A 19,294-nucleotide genomic window follows, 5' to 3' on the forward strand; every position below is an offset into this window, starting at 1 on the left:
TATCCCTGCATCTCTGTCATGAAGCCGACTTGATCATGGTAGATGATTTTTCTGATGTGTTCTTGGATTCGGTTTTACCAGTATTTTATTGAGTATTTTTGCATCAATTGCATCAATGATCGTGAGTGAGGCTGGTCTGTAATTCTCTTTCTTAGTAATGTCTTTATGTGCTTTGGGTACCAGGGTAATTGTAGCCTCAAAGATGTACTTGTTGTGCCCAGATCACGACCCTCAGAGAGAGACCCTCAGAGAGAGGCCCAGATTGTAATAAGCAAGGTTTAATCAGCATAATACAAAGATGTTTGGAACTCATCTCCATCCCCGTTACAACAAAGAAGAGAGGAGTTGTATCTCCTCTGTGGGGTAAGCTTTTAAAGGCATAACTACAAAGAGAATCTTTGAAGATGCTTTGGCATGGATACAAGGACTTTTGCTCCCTCATATTCTGTTAAGTCAGCTTTTTCCTTGTTTTTAGAGCAAGGCCACTGTTCTTGAGTTAGGCCATCTTTATCAGCCTGTACCAGGTGGCTGGCTGGGCTGAGCTAAGTGACCTTGTGCTCAGAATATCCTGCGTGGGAGAGGAGAAGGACACTATCTTCCTGGGAAAACATTCTGCTAAGAAATTTCTTCTTGCCCCTTTGAGAATAAGGGGTGAGGGTCCCACAGTACTAAGCTCAAAATGGAAACCAGTCCATGTGTTATATTGAGGAAGGGGTTTTGCTTTTGTTTCCACAGGAGAAGAAAAGCTATGGATACCATCAAAATTGAAAAAGATTCTATCTGAACAAGAGACACCGCTTGATTAGAAGAGATTTATTTAATCCAACAGCATAGCTATTTAATCTAAATTAATCTATAAAACTAACAAATGCTTTTCATTTGATCAGATAAAACTTGCTAAAAGAGAATTTCCCCAAAATTAGGGAAGGGTTTTCTTTATGTCTTTTCAGGAGCATTAAGGTATCCAACTAAGGAATCTGAAAACCACGGACAAATGAGATATCTGAAGAAAAAGGACAAATCATCCAGAAAAAAAAAAAAGTCCCAAGAAAAAGAATAAATTGACCTAATGGTACATCACATTTTCAACAGGATAAAATTTCATAAACATTCCCAAATGTTTGTTTCTGCTATTTTCTACAGATATATAATGTAATTGGCTTTTTGTAGTGCCAGTCCCGTTAAAGATTAAAACTGGCTTTGGAGTTGAAGTGTGGCTCTCTCCTTCCCTAAATCCAAGCATGTTTATTAAAGTAAAATCCAAAATCTCTGTCTCATGTCAGAAGAGCTGCCTCATAGGGACAGAAGATAAAAATATTTAAGGACTATTTTATTGCCACTAATCTCATAGTCTTTGGTTTTATATTGACTCGTTAAAAGCTTTTCTTAAGGTATAAATATTATGCTAAATTTTATAAGATTAGTATATCTATGTATTTTAAACTTTTTGTCATGATACTAATGGTCATATGGAGTAGTAATTAATTCTAGCTTCCTGTACATGATTTTGGGTTTGAGTTTTCTACAGTGAAACATGAGCACTAAAGAAGTGTAAAAGTGTATAAGGTTGAGAGATATCAAAAGATAATAATGCAAATTATTATAAAAAGTAAATTAGGTACAAGACTCTGTGTTCACCAATATAGAATAGATAATGGAGTATTTTCTCTGAATTTTCAAAGGCAAATGGACTAGACATTGTTGATATACTTACTGCCTATATATAGTATATAATTTTTACTTATTGTATATTTTTCTTAGTTATAGCCTTTTTAAAAATTTTAGATAAAAAGGGGAAATATGGTGATATTTTATTTGTGTTTTAGTAAATAAAGCTTGCCTGACCAACAGACTGCAAAACTGGTCACACTAGTCAGCCATATAGACTAGGCAGTGGTGGTACACACCTTTACACCCAGCAGCCATACTAGTTAGCTAAGAGGCCAGGCAGTGGTGCATGCCTTTAATCCCAGCACTAAAGAGGAATATAATATGGGAGGAGAAAGGCACTCCAGGTCTCATTCTGTAGTCAGTCTGCAGTCATGCTGAGGACAGGATCTCTGAGCCTTGGTAGATGCAAGAACGCTATAGTGTTTGGCAGGGTTTTTTTTTGTAATCTTAAGCTTGAACCCCGATATCTGTCTCTGAGTTTTTATTATTTGTGCAACAAGGTAGTACCAACTTAGTTAGAAAGTCTTTGATCTATGACCTACCTGCAAGATGTGCTTGCTACTGTAATAGGAGCACCAAAGTAGTGGAAGCAATGAACTAATATCTAATTGATTTTAAATCCCAGTCCAGGAGATGGAACCCATCTCTTACACTATTCATATGGCCAAGAAACTAACACCAGATAGGCCAGGGAATTAGAGGAAAGCCAAATACTACAGTTTTCATAAAGGAATGTAGCAATAAAATGACTCTGAATGACAGTCTGCTATACTTATAAATCAGTGCCTTGCTCAGTCATCATCAGAGACACTTTTTCCTGCATAGACAGAAAAAAAAATACAAGACAGACACAGACAGCCAGAAAATGTGCAGAGTAAGAGACCTCAGACATCCAGCCCTAAATGGCATGTCTCTACCAAATCACTCCCCTTAGAGCTTAGATAACCCTGAAGATGAGGAAGGAGGTAGAAAAAATGTAAGAGCTAGAGGGGATGAGGACACAAATGAAACAAGATCTTCTAAACAGAACAGGACAAATGTACAGAGATGGAGGCAGCCTGCATATAGCCATCAGGGCTCTATACTAAACGGTGCCAGATCTAAAAATGAGAACTGGACACCTGCCCCAATTCCTATAACAAAAGCAATCTTCCATTTGATAACCACTGCAAATGAAAATTTTGTTTTCTCCAAGGGAGTCTCACTGGGGAAACAAAGTACTTTTAAAAGTAAATCACTCCACCCACTGAGACACTGGAATGGATCTAATGGAAGCTCACCTAGGACAACTGAACTGGGAGTGATGGAGTATGTGAGCAAACTGGACACTCTGAATGTGGCTGGCAATGAAGGCTGACTGAGAAGCCAAGGACAATGGCACTGGGTTTCGATTCTACTGCATGGACTGACTTTGTGGGAGCCTGGTTTGTTTAGATGCTTACCTTTATAGACCTGGATGGAGGGGGGAAGACCTTGAACTTCCCATGGGGCATAGAAACCTGACTGCTCTTAGGACTAGACAGGGAGGGGGAGGTGGGGAGGGGGAGGGAAAAGGAGGCGGGGAGGAGGTGGAAATTTTTAATAAATAAATTAATTAAAAAAATAAAAAAAATAAAAGTAGATCACTGTCCCAGCAGTAGATGGGCACTAGGAAATTAAATGGAATCTTTGAATGTTCCTTGTCCATAACATAATGTCAGGACTTCTTTTTCTTTTATTTAATTTTATATCCCGCAGTAGATAATCACTGGAAAATAACCCGTATTAGAGTAACAATATATTTACTATTAGAGTGACACTACTTTACTCTATTTAAAACAGGATCTGATATCTATTCTGGGTTACTAGTGGAGTAGAAATGTTAATTGCTCCAGTTGTACTATTTTTCTTATATATGGTCAGAAAAAAGTTCTCCTGTCTATTTTGCAGCAATTACATTGTATTTGTACAAACATCAAAGTCCTATACTGATTTTCAAGTCACTCAAATGTTAAAGATTAAAATAGTCGATATTTTTAACTTCCATATTTCTCTGGGTAGTGTTTCTTCAGGAACATTTCCTACATTTTGAGAAATTTCTACAAGTTATATTATTTCCTGTAGCTTAGGACAGTAACTTTTTAAAGTTTCTTACTATGTATATTAATCCAGTATATTTAGAAAAATTATTATACTATTCTTCAAATTCAAAAAGCAAATTGCTTCAACAACCTTCTTCAATCCTTACATCTAGAATTTACATTTCTTCTATTTCACCATAACAGGTATATTAGGTTTCTTTCTAATATATTATGTAGTAAAATAACTTATATTAATTCATTGCTTTCCCATCATATCAGAAGTTCTTCAGAAGTTCTGCAAGAAAAGAAACACTCATAGACTATTTTATGTACTCTAGGGCTGTTGTATTACCGTGTATAGCAAGTGTAAGAGAGAGAGACACACAGACACACACACACACACACAGAGAGAGAGAGAGAGAGAGAGAGAGAGAGAGAGAGAGAGAGAGGAGGGCTACTCAGTAATAGACAATGAGAGGACGCAGACACTGATAGGGGAGTTCAGCCAATCACATTCTGTTTTCGAGGCGTGCCGCACTCAGGCTAAAGCCTGCCTATAAACCTAGCAAGCGCGCTCCACTAGTCCCTTTTTCGCCTGGCTCCTGCCTCTGAAGGGATCGTTTGGATTCTGGTGTAAGCTGTTGTAAGTCTTACTTCTGTTTATTAAAGCTGTATATTTTGTATCAAGATAGTCTGGGGACTTTTCATTACCAGTCACCCTGCAGCTTCAAGACACACCTGCTGTTTGGGGACAAAGGAAGTTAACATGAGATGGACTACTAACTTTTCAGGCTTTTTGTGTTTCCATTTACCACAGGCCCAATTTTGAGTCAATCTATAAGCAACATTATGGAATTTTATGAAATTTATTATGTTCCACATAGTAAAATTTTATATCAAAAGACAAAAAGAGAAGCACAAAGAAGACACTTAGGAACTCTGCATCAAGAACTGTAATCCAAAAGGAAAGAGCAAAGCAAACATTTCCCCAGCATCCCTATATATTAGGATTTCAGAGGGCTATGCCAAGAACTAGGCATAGAATTGGTCTCTGTGTGTCTCTCACCTCTCTTAATTATCTGTTTGTATGTATCCTACAAAATGACAAATCATAACTTTTCTCTCAATATACAGGATAAAAATATAATATTTACTTTACTATATTCCTAGCTCCTAGCAAGATACTTAGTAAAAGTAATCATAGACTTCAAAGAGTTGTATCAAAGAAGTCTAAATTAATAAAAATTTACTGAAAATTAAATATATACATCATGACATAAGACAATAATTTCAATAGTTGGGCTCTGAAAGAGAAATGGAGGAGATTCTAAAGTAGCCTTTCCCATCAGTGGGAAATAAAGATAAAACTTAAAATAATGCTTGGGCAATAGGAGGAAATGCTAAATTTTCATCTTTAATTTGCCCAAGAGAAAAGTAATACAGAAATGAACAAAAGTTTAAATAAAAAATGAAAATAGTATAAAAATAAAAATGTTAATTAAAGTTTAAATAGCAGTTGGTAACTATTTCTGCTCTTTGAGTAACACACCCTTCTGAATGTACTGCTTACTCTATTGTAAAAATTATGACTATTACTAACTTCTTTTTATAACAGGCATTACTTCAAAAAGTACTTAGAATTTGACTTAAAATAACACCTCTGCCTAATATTACTGTAACTTATCTAACCATATGAACTTCACATGAAAGAACTGGATTGTTAGTGAAGACAGTTAATAGAACATAGTTGATAGAACTCTTATATTAGCTATCACATTATTATTATTTTAAATAATATACTATAAGAACTCTTATATTAGCTAATAATCATAATACTAATAATCATAGTATTATTATTTTAAATAATAAACTATATCAATAAGAAAGTTAAGATGAAATACTTTGCTGAGGTTTTTCTCTTATACTCAAGGATGATTTTTCAGACTTAAGAATTTTGAGTATTTCTCCTTCCTTAAAATACTTAATATAAAATTGTACTACTTGATAAAATATAATTTTCTCTTCATATTAGTAATTCACTATACTGATTCATATTAGTAATCAAACTCTTTCAGAATCATTTATTCAACCATGAAATATTTACCTATTCATTGTAACTTAAAGAATTAAAGAGTTAAATCATCAAAAGTAGACAAAAGTGTACAGCAAAGACACTTTTAAAAGAGTAAAAACAGGAAGGACAGTAGAAATACATATGTTCAGTACATATATCAGAGAACATATATCCAGGGAATGCTAGGTAAACCTGCTAATAAATGAGGACAAGACAGATAACCTAATGTTTATAAAGATGATTAACCCAGGTATATCACAAATGAAGGTATGCAAATGAATAGGAAGAATATAAATGATACGCAACAGGCTTACTCACTATCGTCAGAATATAAAGCAAACTAAAATTCCCAGAAAAAAATTAAGGGAATACAAATTGTTCTATTTGCCTGGGAATATTCAGGTTCTAGAAAGTAAAATTCATTTGTCTGAATATTCCTTTACACTGTGTGAATATACTTCACTGTGATTGGTTTAATAAAGAAACTAACTGGCCAATAGTTGAACAGAATAAAGTTAGGTAGGAGAGTCCAACAGAGAATGAAGGAAGAAGAAGGGTGGAATCAGAGGAGATGCAAACAGACACAGAGAGAAGCAAGATGGATATGTTGTACTGAGAAAAGGTACTAAGCCACGTAGCAAAGCACAAATAAGAAGTATGAGTTAATGTAAAATGTAAAAGTTAGCTAGTTATAAGCATGAGCTATGAAGTGAGAATTTGCCTCAGTGTGTTTATTTGGGAGCAGCTGGCCGGAAAGGAAAACACTATCTACACATTGAATATTCTTTAATTTAGTATTCTGTGTCTTAGGTGCAAATCTAATGGAAATGCACACACAAGTACAGCAAAAGATATGAAAGACTGTTTACTGCAAGATTATTCACAATAGCATATAGTTCAAAACAACTTCAGTGTTTTCCAATAATAAAATGGAATCAAATTGTTCTACATTAATGAAAATATAGTACTCAGTCTGTTAATATAAAGTTCAAAAGAATTAAAATAATTCATGGTGCTATAATTGAGAACAGAAAATTCTTTTGGATAAGGTAAGGAATAGTAACTAGAAACAAGGTATAGAAAACTTTAAGTTGTGCTGATAATGATCTATTTCTCTTATTGTTATTTTTCTTTTCTTTTTAAAATTTATATACTATGCATACAGCATTCAGCCTGAATACCAGGAGAGGGCACCAGATCTCATTATAGATTGTTGTGAACCACCATGTGGTTGCTGGAAACTGAACTCAGGACCTCAAGAAGAACAGCCAGTGCTCTTAACCTCTGAGCCATTTTTCCAGCTCTAATTTTCTTTTGTTCCCTCTCAATGCCCCAATAATCTTTCTTACCTTCCCCCTTCCTAGAAATATCCAGGAATGTATAGCTGTGTCACATAAAAGTTTTATCTTAATTTTCATATAAAACCCCACACTAACTTAAGTGGTTGCCTTAGTTCACATCTCCATTCCTACCAGCAAGTTAAAGACATTTCCATTTGTTCGTATCCTTGCTTGAATTTGTTATTTTGTTTTCTTGAAAAAAACTTTTAAAATTTAGGGTGTGTGTGTGAGCATGTGCATATGTGCACACATGCATACACACATGTACATGTGTAGAACATACATATGCTATGATACCTGTGTGGAGGTCCATGGTCAACTTTCAGGACACAGTTCTTTTATATTCTACCATGTTGAGACATGGACTTTTGACACAGAGTACTGCAGTTTAAATGGCCAGCAAACTTTTGGACAATTTTCCTGAGTCTGTCTCTCATTATACTGTATGAGTGCCTAAACTACAGATTTGCACCATCACATTTGGTTTTTTAATGTCAGGCTTGAAAAAAAAAGTATCTTTACCTACTGAACCATCTTACTGGACCCAAGACTTCACTTAATAACTGCCATTCTGATGACTGCTTTGATTTCAATCTCAGCATCTTTGTCTTTTGGTATATAGGAAGGCTACTATTTATTATATGCTAACTTTGTAACTCCATTCTTTACTAATTGTGTTTATCAGTACGAAGAATTTTGTGGTGGAGTCTTAGAAACTCATATACATAATAATACTATCTGCAAATGAAGATACTTTGACTTTTTTCTTTCCTTTTTATATCCCTTTTATTTCACTGATACTTTCCCTCCTAATTCAAATCTGTTGAACCCTATTAGTGAACGATGTATTTCAGCTATCCTTTAAATTCCAGCTGTGAATTTGATTTCTCAAATTAAATATATTTTTTAAACTGATAATCTCTATTTGTAGGAGTTCAAACACATAATCAGGTAAAAATTCTCTGTTCTCCAGGGTCTTCCCTTAGGCTTGGACATCAATCTTTTCCATTTAGACATTTGGGTTTGAGGCAATGAAATCTTGCAACTTGAAACAGCAACCATTGGTTTTCAACCACTTCGTCTTAGAGAAGGAGTTATGTCACCAATCCTAGTGTTCTTGGGGTTTAGGCCCTAGATTGGTATATTTATATCTCTGTCTTTCACTATCTAGTGTGCAGATTGTATACCATGTAAATTCCTGAACTTCATTATCACATGAGTCCCTTCTCAAGAGAAATCTCCTTTTATGTATGTGCCTCCTATTGATTATGTGTCTCTTGAGAATGAAAACTATCATAACATTTGATGAAATGTGGTCCTTTTGATTCTTCAAAACTATTTCTTATATGTTATTCTGAACATATTTAGATAGGCTGCCACAGATAGTTTCCTGCTTTTTTCCCTGTTTTGTGCCACATTCTCCTATCAATGTATGATATTTTTTGTTGGAAACTATGTATTTTATATAACACACTGAAACAAAACTATGGATATTGATTCCACTTCCCCATCTCCACTTCCGCATCTCCAAGGCTTATGGTTGTTCCTTATTTCCTTATTGAACTCACAGTAAAGTTTACTTCAATTACAGTAAAGCTTTAGATATCTAACTTGTCAATAGGGCTGCGGGGGGACATTTAGCATGTACACAAGTCATCATGGGAAGACTGGCTGCATTCCCTTTATTTCTTTCCTTTGTATAACCTCTCATTTTAGTGATTTATCTACCTCTCATCCATCAACATAGGCTTTCAGACTTCTCCAACTTGCAATGAACTGAAATATAGTTTTATTTATTGCTACTAAGCTTTTCACTTTTTAAGTTATGTGACAATGTTGGAGTTGAAAGCTTGGATTACAAAAGAAGGTATTACATCCTCTAGAGCCAGAATTATAGGCAGTTGTGAGCTGCTGGACATGGGTGATGTGAACTGAATTTGGGTCTAATATTGTAAGGAAAGGGAAACTTGTCTTTTACTGTTACACTGATCAAAAATTTAGCCTCCAAGATGGAGTTGAAGAAACAAGAATGATGGAACAATGCCTACCTTAGAGAAATAAATAATCTTCAAATAGATAGTGAAATTCCCATAGTCTAGGCCACACCTTTAAATGTAATCAAGGTGAGCAAAGAAGGGTTAGGCTGTAATTGAAGTGTTATAGAGTCTGTTTTACTTTACATTTGAATATTTCTATCATTTTGCAATAGACTTTTAAAGCAATAAGAAATACTTGAAAAAGTTCTTTATAAAATAACTGATAGAATTATGATTGGTTTGTTGAGTAGTGAAGTTTTTGAGAGTTCCTCAAGTTGCATTTGCTGAAAAAAAGTACTAATAATTCATTTTAAAATTATCTTTTACTTCTATTACATTAAAATAAAAATAGAATATAAATTAGAGGAAAACACTATGCAAATTAATAAAATTATCAAGAGATATTTCATTTATTGTAGGAAGCAACAATAGGAAATGACTTTTAAAAAATCTATAAAAGAAATTACAAAGAACTATGAGAAAAATTAAATGGCTTTACTAACAGACAAGTGTCACTTCTAAGTGTGAACTTATTAACAAAGATTTTTGTTTCTCAAATTTTATATAAATTTAATGTATGGTTTTCAGGTTAAAAATTAAAACTATTTTCAGGCAGTTGCAGATATTCAGGTAATTGAAAAAAATAGAGAAATCACATGTACACCTTTCACCCAGTTTAAACAATTTATATAATTCTAATAGACAATTATAAGCAAAAGTAAATAACAATATACTTTACCAACTTTATTTGGACCACACTGATTTTTATATAAATGTGTGTTTACTTAGTATACCACAACCACAATCAAGATATATAACAGTTACATTAAAAATATTTATGAGGCTATTTTAAAAATTATTTTAAAATCAATTATTTGTTTGTGTAAATTAGTGTGTGGGTATGTGCATAAAAATGCAAATGCCTGGTGAGCCTTGAAGAGGTCTCTGAGTTCCATGGAGCTGGAGTTGAAAATGGTTGTAAGCAGTCCAGTGTGGGTGCTGGGAATGAACTTGCGTCTTCTGCAAGACCAATTCATGCTTCCAACCATTTGTCCACTTCTCTAGACACTTGTGCTAATATTTACATACACAGCAACCATTTTTCTTTCTCCTATTTCTGCTATTCTATCTTCAAGACTTTTCGTTCCAAAGATTTCCATCACCCATTTGGCTTGATCCTGAGATCACTCATCAGTAGTTCATTATTTTTCCTTTGGATATGTCACTATTATTTCACAGTATGAATATAAAAAATTTTGTTTAGTTATTCACCTATTAAAGAACATTTACTTTCCTGTTTTGGTCTTTTGCAAGAAAGCCACCGAAAAAAAATCACATACAATTCATGCATGAGCACAGAGTTTCATTCCTTGGGATAAATGCTAAATAAACATTGCAACATGATAGGTGACTTTGTAAGGAAATGAACCACAAGATAAAAGTGGCTCCACAATTCTATTTCCTAACAAGTATGAGTGTCTGGTTTATCTACATCCTCTTCAGTAGGAAGTGCTATTATTTTATGACATTCACTTCCCAAGTGTGTAATGAAATTGAATTGTTATTTTGATTTGTATTCACCTAACGGTTAATGGAATTCAATAACTTTACATGTGTCTATTTGTCGTATGTATATTCTCCTAAATGAAATCTCTTTGTATCTTTTGCCCACTTTCTATTTTGTTAATTCAGAGTTTAAAAGTTTCTTTATTTTGGTTAAGAACCTTTTTATAAGATGTGATTAAAAATAATTTCTTCAGGGATGCATCTTAAGTGTTCATTCTCTCTCGGCTTTTCTTTGTAGAAAAGAATTTAATTATGTATGCACTTCAGTGTACAAAAATTTCATGCTGTGGATACTTTGGGTGCTGAATCCAAGAACACTTCACTTAGACCTAAGTGTTAATGGTTCTTTTCAATCTGGATGACAATTTTTATAGATATATATTTAAATCAAATGTGTATTTTAAGTTCATTTTGTTGCAAAGTTTAAAGCTAGGGTAAAGGGTTTTATGTTGTGTTGGTTATACTTATCCAATGACAAAGGCAATTTCCTCTTTAATTGTTAAGAAAACTTTTAAATACTGTACAAAGTATAAAGTTTCACCATAGTATTTCTAAGCATTGATTTTGTTGATCTTCCTCTCTAAATTCGCTATCCTATCCCGCTGACCCTTTGTATCTTTTCACCTCCAATACCTTCATTTCCATTTTTATGTCATATTTATCCCATTGCCACTTCCTACTATCTCCACACCTTTCTTCCTTTATAAACACTGACATTTATAGATGTGCTATCATGTTTAACTTTTTCTTTAATATTTTTATTTCTTTAACACATGAAGGAGTGTACAAATTATTTATTTCATATGTCATACTGTTTAATTCTGGAAGTTGTGAGTTTTGAAAAATAAGTGCATTTCCTACAAATCTAACTTATGACCTAAAGACTATCTAATTGTTCATTTAAAAGAATAAGACTCTGTAATTCGGTAATCCTTATTTTATTCTTGACAATAGTAATTGTTCCTTTTCTATCTTTGTCAGTCTATTAAGTCTATCAATACCAGCAAAATTTTTAGGGAACAAGTACTTTATTTCATGGATTTCTTAAAATATTGTTTTCAGTTTTTAACTCATTATTTCTGCTTTCTTTGAATATATTTTGTTCAATTTATATTGTTTCTAGAGATAGGAAATTGGGTTACTGACTAGAGACCTTATTTCTTTTTAAAAATTTTTTTTAAGTGCTTGCGTGCTCTGCATGCATTATATATGTGAATCACATTTTTACCTGGTACCTGAGGAAACCTAAAGAAGCTGCATAGCCCCTGGAAATAGCTGGCTACCATGTGAGTGCTATGAACCAAACCAAGGTCCTCTGCAAGAGTGGAACACTCTCTGAACTGCTGTGCCATCTCTCCAGTCCCTTTCTTCTTTTCACATGTAAGCATTTAGGATAATAGATTGTCCTCTTAAAGCTAGGTTGCTGACACAGGATTGACATCCCAGCTACTAGAAAGGCTGAATCAGGAGAATCTCAATTATAAACCCATCCTTGATAACTTAGTGAGATTTGTCTGAAACTAAAATTTTCTCACCCATGCAAACACACACTAGCATATATAAAAATAAAACTAAAATTTCTAAGCTGTCTTCTCATTCTTTAGTTACAGTATAGATTTTACAATTTATAATTATATTTCTACTTTTATTTGTGTGTTACAATTATCTAAAATTTCCTTTGAGTTATCCACTTTGATCTATGAATTATTAAAAGTGTCTTTTATTGCCTACATGTTGACATTTTCCTTTATTTTGTTATTCATTTCTATGTTGATTCTACTAGGGTCTAAGTTTATACACTATATATTTTTAAAGGCTGATTGTGATTTGTCTTGTGACACAAGACATAGTCTTATGAAATAATTGTGAATGCTAAAAAGAAGTGTATTGTTTAATTTTACTTCAGGAACTGATGTGCCCATTTTTCATGCATATAATTTTCAACTCCAATGTTTTTCTAGTGGATTGAGCCTTCTGTGCAACAGAATATCAATTGTGATTTCAGTAATTTCCTTGAAGTCTATTTGCGCAGATGTCCACATACTAAATCTGGCTTACCTTCTCTTAAATAAAGGCTTATATAGTGTATGTTTTCTCCAACCTTTCAGTTTAAACCTGTATAATTGTTTTTAAAATGACTTTCTTGAAAATGACATTAACGGGATCATTAAGAAAATGTTCTTTTTTAAAAAACCACATTATTATCTTATTAGATGGTAAAATAAACCTCTGACAAACTCCAATACCCCTCCATAAATGTCACCATAGAACCTTCATCCAGCAACTGATGGAAACAGAGGCAGAGACCCACCGCAGAGCACTGGGCTGAGCTCCCAAAGTCCAGTTGAAGAGTGGGAGGAGTGAGAATATGAGCAATGATGTTAAGACCATGATGGGGACACCCACTGAAACAGTTTAACTCAGCTAGAAGGAGCTCACCAACTCCAGCCACACAGGGAAGGAACCAGCACAGGACCAAAACTAGACCCTCCTAATGAGGGTGACAGTTGTAGTGGCTGAGGGAAGACTGTGGGGTCGCTGGCAGTGGCACCAGGATTTATCCCTACTGCTTGTAGTGACTTTTTGGGAACCTATTCTCTTTAGATGGATGCAGTAGGGAGATATAGTAGGGAGGGCATTGGACCTTCCCCAAAGCAATGTGCCTTACTCTCTGAGGAGTGGATGGAGGGTGTTAAAGTAGAGGGGGAGGAAAAAGTAGGAGGAGGCGAGGGAGTGGGAACTGGAATTGACATGTAAAATGAAAAGATAGTTTGTTTTCTTTTAAAGAAATAAATTAAATTAAAAAAGAGAAAATGTGGTACATTTACATAATGGAGTACTACTCAGCAGTAAAAAAAACCACAATGACATATTGATATTTGCATGAAATGGACATAACTTGAAAAAAAACATCCTGAGTGAGGTAACCCAGACCCAGAAAGACAAATGTAGTATGTACTCACTCATAAGTGGCTATCAGACATAAAGCAAAGGATAACCAGCCTACAGTCCACAACTTCAGAGAAGCTAGAACCCTCATCCAGAAACAGATGGAAGCAGATGCAGAGATCCACAGCTAACCAAAGGGCCCAGCTCCTGGAGTACAACTGAAGAGAGGGAGGAGCGATAATATGAGCAAAGGGGTCAAGACTATAAAGGGGAACTCACAGAATCAGCTGAACCAAGGTAGTGGGAGCTCACTGACTCTGGAATTACAACTGGGGAACCTGCACAGGACCAAACTAGGCTCCCTAAATTCAGGTGACAAAGGTGAGGATTGGGCAGTATGTGGAGCCACTGGTAGTGGAACCAGGATCTAACCCTAAGACATTAAATGACTTTGTGGAGCCCACTCTCTATGGGGCAATATCTTGCTCAGTCAAGTCACGGGGGGGGGGGGGCGGGGGAGCTGGTCCTGCCTCAAGGATGTTGGGACAGTTGACTTCTCAGGGGGAGGCCTTACTCTCTCGGAGAAGTGGAAAAGGGGTGGGGTGGGGAACATGAGAGGAGCTGGAGGAGAGGGAGGGGGAATTGGGATTGGCATAGATAAATAAATTTTCTGAAAGAAAAATTTATTGTGTCAAACTAAATCTAATTATGGCCATATTTGGATTACTCTATATGAGGCAACTGTTTAAATCTAAAGGTTTAAACTTGCTGTTGTGTTATTAACTTTCTGTTTGCATACTGTTTCTTGATTGCTTTCCTATGTTCACTTAAGCCTTTATCAGATTTCCACTTTTATTTGTAATACATTGAATATGTTATCTTGTACATTTTTATTAGTAGGTTTTCTGGGTACTGCTATACACAATGTAATTTTCAGTGTGCAGTGTTAACAATGTACCACCATTTCAAGTGAGATGTAGAAAACTTAATTCTATTTAGGTAACTTTATATTCCGATGTTTTAAATGTAAATATACTAAATATTTATCCTACTTATTAGGAATATCAAATCATATGATCTTACATTTGTTTCAGCCTTCATATTCAGTTTTAAAAAATTCAAGTCTACTTTACTCATGCAACAGTTTTTTCCTTCCTGATTTTAAATCTTTTGTTGTTATTTGCTTTTCTATGGAGACTGTATATAGCTATTCTTTCAAGGTAAACTAATAATGACAGAATTTTAATTTTCTTTAATTTAAGCATATCTATATTTCCCATTCATCCCTATAGCATATTTAGACACACAGAATTTGTGACTGAAAGCTCTTTGCAGTATTTGAGAAATATACTACTTCCTTCCTTTTTGCAATGTTTTTCTTGAACCATGGGGTTACTTACTATATATCTGTGTATACCGTTCATTTACAAATATATGAAAACAAGTATTATGAATTACTGAATATGAAGAAATTGAAAATACAAAAAATTATGAAAATAATACAGGCATGAAATAAAAAATGAGAAATGTTTTTGATATATGGACTATATATTTCTTTTCATTTACAGTGCTTAGAAAATGCTTTCTAAATTTTATTTCTTCTTTTATCTGCTCTTCAACTCAAAGTAATGTTTTACATACACAATTTGAAAGCAAAACAATAAACCATTAGAACAAAAGTCATTTCTTGGTATAAAGTAAATATACACACTTTAGACCTTAGTTTAGAAAATGATGTTCAGGATCTTAGAGCCCGTTGCTTCTTAAGCAGTTGATAACAGTAAAGAGAAAGCAATGCCTCTCACTCATCAGAAGCAAGAAATCAGGAAGCTGAAAAGAAAGACAAAAAAGACTGACAAAGAATGGTCAAGTGAGAAGTAACAAGAAAGAGGCTGTGTGCATAACAACATTTTTGCTGGGCAGTGGTGGTGCACACCTTTAATCCCAACACTAGGGAGGAAGAGGCAAGTGGATCTCGGTGAGTTTGCTACCAGCCTGGTTTACAGAGCAAGTTCCAGGACAGCCAGGGCTACACAAAGAAACCCTGTCTTGAAAAACAAACAAACAAACAAAAACCCATAAAAAGCAACATCTTCATGTATGGAGCAGTAACTTTTCTCTGTCTACTGGCAGGCCAGGAGAAAAGGTGCTAGGTAAAAACATCAAGGGAGTGGTCACTGCCATCTGAACCTGTGAAAGAATAGTCACAGAAGGCAAGGACACTTCTTCAAGGATTAGCAGGACTTCAGTAGCTGACAACTAGGATCACAAAGATAATTATGGGAACGATTTGTAGTTTTAGGGTCAGATACTAAATCATGGGATATCGCAGAAACATGTTAAGGGAATTTAAGCTAGAGTGAGACCAGTATCAGAGGCAAGCAGAGTATAAACAGTAAGAAATATGCCCTAAAAATTAGAGATGACTATGGTTAAGATGAAAGGATTTAAATACCATACTGAAAATGGGGAATTTCATTGGTAATAGGAACATGAAACATCTAAATAATAAGGGAATACTGTTTATGAGTGCTCAACACACCACACTCCAGTGCCATCTGCAGAACTGGAATTAAAAAAAAAATAAAACAAAGATTTTTTTTAAAGATGATACATTATATGGGATGCTTAAAAAATAAAAACATTTTGAAATAGTTGTAAATTCAAAAAAGTTGTGATTTGTATCATCATTCAAAAATATTCTGAAAGTCATTTATTATGGTTTTGAAACATAAAAAAATGATCCTCCACAATTACTCAGATACTCTGGGAAACTGAAGACAGAGAAACCCAATTAAAGAGGAGCCTACCACTGTCTATAAAAGTGGGTATTTACACCAGCCTCATAGTGATTTTGTTTCTTTACATTAAAAATGTGTATGAGTTCATTATATTAAGTGAGGTAACCCAGACCCAGAAAGACAAATATCTTATGTACACACTCATAAGAGGCTTTCAGATGTAAAGCAAAGAAAAACCAGGCTACAATTCACAAACCAGAGAACCTAGACAACAAAGAGAACCCTAAGAGAGACATACACAGATCTAATCTACATGGGTAGTAGAAAAACACAAGATCTCCTCAGTTAATTGGGGGCATGGGGATCATAGGAGAGGGTAAGGGGGGGGGAGAAGGAGGCGAGCACAGCAAATTATATAGCACAATAAAAACAATAAGAAATAAATAAATAAAACATTTAAAAATGTGTATGAGCAACAAGACTACTCAGTGGGAAGGTAAGGATACTGCCATCAACCCTGTTGGCCTGAGTTCAATCCCAACTAACTCTGGCAAGTTGTCACCTGATCTCCACATGTGCAATATGGCATAGGTATACACACACACACACAAAATAAACAAATATATATTGTATATACCCATCTGTACATGCAGGAAATAAACCACCTATATATAACTAAACTTATTATTTCTGTAATGGTAGAAATAAAATAGTGCCATTCCCCAAGGGGCCAGTGGGCCACGAGGGGCAGCAGGTCCCAGGCAGGTCAGTAGGTCCTATGAGGAGCCCTGGTGGGTGAAAGATGGAGAAGGATAAAAAAGCCAAGCAGAGTGAGGCTGGATATTTATTTAGTGGGCTATGGAAGGGAAGGGAAAAGGTGAGAGGGAGGGAGAAAGAAAACAAGGAGAGAAAGAGGGGGGGGAGGAGGAGAGGAGAGGAAAGAAGAAGCTACCTCTTCAGGAGAGAGAGGGAAAGGGAGAAGCTCATGCTGGGAGCAGAAGGAAGATCTACTTGCCCCTGCAGATTAGGGAGGGAGTGGGTGGGCTTATCTCCTAAAGGGACAAGGCAGACAATTACAATTTCAATTATATTTTTTTCTCTTCAAACTAGGTAATAGTGCCTATTAATTTGAATGATTTAGTGACATCTCCTACATTATAAAAATAGTACATGTGAAATACAGATTATGTATTACTAATTAAAACTTAAGTAAATAAAATCTATGTGCTGATCTATCATATACCTTGGATATCTCCCCTTCTTTGTATTACTTTTAAAAAAATGCTCCATTTGTGAAAGTTGCATGTTTTATGAAAAAGTTAATTTTTAAAGCATATTTTGAAAATATAATTCAATCAGAAATCACAGTGTAAAGAATATAGGATAAGGAGAGAAATTAAAGAGCTAAGTGAGAAACAGCAGACCTGGGACCCAGAAAGGATTAATGCAAGATACACAATAATAAACAACAATAATAGCTCACTTTGGAGCAAACAGCATCTTAAAAGCTGCAAACCAACTATAGCAAAAAAAAAAAAAAAAAAAAAAAAAACCTGTTCATGCACCATGGTTTTTCAAACTCAGTACACTTTGTGAATTATTTTGTGCTACATCTGTACGTTCACAAGAGGCATAGCTTCAAAGAAGTACTACTACTGGACAGCAAAGCACAACAAATGCACTCAGAAGGTATTCCCTCTCCAGCCAATGGGAAGGAAGAAATTAATAATTTAATTGAGACCTACAGTCTGATAAGGTGTTTCAGGTCAGGAAGCCCAACCAAAACTGGCTGTGGACTAAGAAGAATTCTAATGGCAATGCACAAAGGTTTCATACAATGGAAATTCACCCTGAGGGATTGTAAGTTTTCCTGGAGTACACTGAGTATTTGCAAAACAAAACAAAACAAAAAAAACCCTTTAATACTGTAACATTATAAAACAGTTACCACACTGACATGAAAATAGGAGAAAACCTCCTTGTGAAAATAGATAACAATGCTACAGATAAATGTTATACACAAGGTGACCTTGGTGAAAGAAAAATGAAGCTGAACACTAAGGTGAGAGAGATTGGATCTTTGTCCAAAAAGGGACTCAATTTTGCCTTTCAGGATGTAGAGGCTTAGGCAGCTTTAATTTCTGTCAAAGTATACGACAAGAAGAGCTGGTTTATCACTGAGAACTTAGCTCTTTTTCTGGATTTAATGACTACCCTCTACATTTGCCATTCTTTGTATCTGTAGCTTTCAGTTTTATAATTTCTATTTGGATTTTTTTGTAATTTTTTCACTTTCACAAGATTTACCATTTGTTTTGAACAGGATTTACAATCATAAAACAGAACATTTTTAATGATAGCTTAAATTTTCTCTTTAAAATTTTTCTTTTATTATTTATTAAAATGTTACTGTGTAATTTTCCCTCTTCCTCTCTTTCCTCTAACCCATCACGTTTCCCCAGCTTCCTCTCAAATTTACAAGTTTTTAAATTGTAAAATATGTATGTATAAATGAATATATAAGTACAATCTTTTGAATCTATTCAGTGTTGCTTATATGTATATGTTTTGGGGACTCACCACTTGGTACCAGATAATCAATTAGGGGACTTATTCCTATGGAAGATCAATTCTAACTCTCTTAGTAGGTTTTAATTATCTATAGCTCTTCATTTAGGAGTGGGGTTCAGTGAGAGTCCCCCCCCATCTATATTGGTATACTGATTAATGTCATTGTTCAAGCTTTTTTTTTAAGATTTATTTATTTATTATGTATACAGCATTCTGTCTGTCTGCATGGATGTCTGCAGGTCAGAAGAGGACACCAGATCTCATTGCAGATGGTTGTGAGCCACAAAATGGTTGCTGGGAATTGAACTCAGGACCTTTGGAAGAGCAGCCAGTACTCTTAACTTCT

At 34.7% G+C, this 19,294-nt stretch overlaps 1 protein-coding gene and 1 pseudogene across 15 annotated transcripts in view; one reads left to right on the top strand and one right to left on the bottom strand.

The window, feature by feature from the left end:
- Positions 1 to 19,294, bottom strand: part of Gphn (gephyrin) — a 351,833-nt gene that overhangs the window by 238,484 nt on the left and 94,055 nt on the right. The window lies entirely within an intron of this gene.
- Positions 17,944 to 18,622, top strand: LOC125387735 (ephrin type-A receptor 7 pseudogene; annotated as a pseudogene).

The sequence above is a fragment of the Myodes glareolus genome, chromosome 11 (assembly GCF_982192425.1).
Source record: "Myodes glareolus chromosome 11, mMyoGla1.1, whole genome shotgun sequence".
Classification (NCBI taxonomy): Eukaryota; Metazoa; Chordata; class Mammalia; order Rodentia; family Cricetidae; genus Myodes; species Myodes glareolus.